The following is a 3528-nucleotide window of genomic DNA, read 5'->3' as shown; positions in this document are numbered from 1 at the left end:
AACTCTGGGCATCTCAGGAGGCTAAGGCAAGAGAATTGCCTAAGCCCAAGAGCTGGAGATTGCTGTGAGCTGTGATGCCATAGCACTCTACCGAGAGTGACAAAATGAAACTCTATCTCTATCAAAAACAAAACAAAACAAAACAAAACAAAAAAAAAACAACTCTGGGCATCATATATAAAACAAGAGAAGACTCTGAAAGGAAAAAAGAGCAAACTGAACTAGGAACCCCAGTGACCCGAAGTTATGGTGGTAAGTTCCTTGGGGTTTTTTATTGCCTCATAAATCCGATACTGTGTGCTGGAGAAGCCAGCAGTCTAGAAATGCCAATGGGCATAGACAAAGTCCTAGTGGAAACCTGTTCTCTCTATCTAAGAGACCAGGAAAGGGACAGCTTAGCCAGACAAAAACCACTTGGACAATAACCACTCCAAAAACTCTTGGACAATAACCACTCCACTGTAGCCAACACCACTGAAAAAACTATAATTCCATTCAAGCCAGCAAATGCCAAGAAGAAGCTAGACTTTCATTCTGGCCAGGTTCCTCCACATTTGCTGGGGTGTTGTCAGAGAAGACTGAGAGCCAAGGTACAATGGCTCATGCCTGTAATCCTAGCACTATGGGACACTGAAGTTGGTGGATCACTTGAGCTCAGGAGTTCAAGACCAGCCTGAGGAAGGGTGAGACTCTATCTCTAAAAAATTGCTGGGTGTTGTGGGAGGTACCTATAGTCCCAGCTACTCAAGACTCTGAGGCAAGAGAATCGCTTGAGCCTGAGATTTTGAGGTTGCTATGAACTATGAGCCAAAGCACTCTACCAAGGGTGACAAAGTGAGACTCTGTCTCAAAACACAAAAAAAAAAAAAAAAAAGACTGAGAGCCTGAACTTCCATCCCTACAGGGCAACAAGACTTCGCCTCACCCCACCCCCCATTGGGTGGTGTCAGAGTGTCTGAGGAGGCCTAGTGAAGAGTCAGGACTTTCACCACAACACATCATTAATAATGTTGCTTCCCTCTTTCTCCTCCCCTCCCCAAACTCTCTTTCACCTCCTGAATGTGGTGTCAGTGGAAGCCACCTGGGAAATAGTAAACTTTAGTCTCTCCCAGCCAGGGAAACATCATCAGAGGCCTAGTAGGGAGTGGGAACTTCCACCTTTGCCCAGCAGTAAGGAGGATCTTCCACCTCACATATCAACTGAGGCCAAGGGGGAAACTCAAACCCCTACCCAGCAGTAACCAGGCAGTGGCCCCTTCCTCTGATGTCAATGGTGTCAGAAGAAGAATACCAAAAACAAAATATTTAAATAAAATTCAGTCCCATAACATAATATCCAAAAATTCCCAGGATGCAATAAAAATCTCTTATCATCTAAGCTGGGCATGGTGGCATGGGAAGATAAGGCAGGAGGATTGCTTGGGCCAAGGAGTTGGAGGTCAGCCTGAGAAAGATAGCAAGAGCCCATCTCTTAAAAAAAAATGAGACCTTCAACTTGAACAAGAAATAATCAATAGACCAGGCACAGTGGTTCACACCTGTAATCCTAGCATTCTGGTAGACCAAGGTGGGTGGATTGCCTGAGTTCAGGAGTTCAAGACAACCCTGAACAAGAGCAAGATCCTGTCTCTACTAAAAAAAAAAAAAAATAGAAAAACTAGCCATGGGTCATAGCAGGCACCTATCCTCCCAACTACCCAGGAGGCTGAGGTAAGAGAATTGCTTGAACCCGAGAGTTTGAGGTTTCTGTGAGCTGGGATGCCACAGCATTCTACCCAGGGCACAGAGTGGGACTCTGTCTCAAAAACAAAAAAACAAAACAACAACAACAAAAAAAAACACCTGTCAACCCTGAATGCTATACGTGTATCTGCTGAGAATATTCTTCAGAAGTAAGGGGAATCAAGACATTTTTCAGACAAAGGAAATGTAAGAGAATTTGTCTCTAGCAGACCCACTTCAAAAGAATGTCTAAAGGAAGTTCTCAAAACAGAAAGGAGAGCTGAGCACAGTATAATCCTAGCACTCTGGGAGGCTGAGGCGGGTGGATTGCCTGAACTCAGGATTTCAAGATCATTCTGAGCAAGAGTGAGATCCTGTCTCTACCAGCTACCCAGGAGGGTGAGGCAAGAGGATTGCTTGAGCCTAGGAGTTTGAGGTTGCTGTGAGCTATGACACCATGGCACACAGGTCGCTACCCAGGGTGACAGAATGAGACTCTGTCTCAAAACAAACAAACAAACAAAGCAACCAGAAAGGTAATGATAGAAAAAAAATTGGAATGTCAGCAAGGAAGAATGAACAGAATGAGCAAAAATATGAAAAAATGCAATAGACTTTCTCTTCTTCAGTTGTCTAAATTATGTTTGATGGTTGTGAGAGAGGATACCCGAGAAGGGTGAGGTCTGGGAGAACAGGTCTTCTCAGGGAAACTGCAAGGATGCACCAGCACGGTCCTCTCCATGGTGACTCAGCTCTTAGGAATTTGTAGGCTTACTAATCCTGTAGTTCTGTAGGGGCTGGACTAGCATCTCCCACTTGATTCAAACTGGCCAATGGGAAGGTAGGTACCTGTGAGGTGGAACTTTTTTGACTGTCAATAAAAAGGGAAAGACCAAGCCAGTCGGAGAGAGCCGCCATTTGAAAATCTATGCCATAAGCTCCTGGCCGATGAATAAAGCCCTTCCTCTTATGAACGTGGTGTTTGGGTGCTCTTTCTCTCCATTGGGCCTCGTCTTCCTGCAACAGTTGAAGTAATAAGTATAGCATTGTCTGATGTAGATCTCAATGTACATAAATTGAGGAAATACTTAAGATAACTATACTAAAAATGGTGCTTAAAGAAAGTAAGGTTTCTGCTCTTTCCTCAACCTGGTAAAATGATGATACCAAGTCGGAGGTGGTGGCTCACACCTATAATTCTAGCACACTGGGAGGCCAAGGTGGGATGATTGCTTGAGGCTAGGAATTTGAGGTTGCAGTGAGTTAAGATAATAACACTGCACTCTAGCCTAGGCAACAGAGTGAGACTCTGTTTTTTTTTCTTTTTTTATGACACCAGTAGTTCTTTGTAATGATATACCTTGATTGCAGTGGTGGTTATAGGAATCTCCACCTGTGGCAAAGTAGTATAGAACTATAACACATGTTGTAATCAACATCAATTTCCTGGTTTACATATTGTACTATAATTATGTAAGATGTAATCATTGGGAGAAACTTGGTGAAAGGAACTCAGGCCCTCTCTGTACTATCTATGAAACTTCCTGTAAATCTATAATTATTTCAAAATAAAACATAATTTTTAAAAAGATTGGGGCTGTTCTAGATTAAAAATGCCTGAAGACTTAAATGCAATGTGAGAACCTTGATTGTGTTCTGATTTTTAAAAATATAAAAGGCAAATTTGGTAAACTATGAATATAGACTGGACATTAGATGATATTAGTTGATAAGAAATTATTGTTACTTTCCTTAGGTGTCAATAATATTGTGGTTATGTGGGAGAATGTCTTTTTTTTTTTTTTT

The sequence above is a fragment of the Otolemur garnettii genome, unplaced genomic scaffold (assembly GCF_000181295.1).
Source record: "Otolemur garnettii isolate 467f Iridium unplaced genomic scaffold, OtoGar3 scaffold00219, whole genome shotgun sequence".
Taxonomy (NCBI): domain Eukaryota; kingdom Metazoa; phylum Chordata; class Mammalia; order Primates; family Galagidae; genus Otolemur; species Otolemur garnettii.
This window is presented reverse-complemented; position numbering follows the sequence as displayed.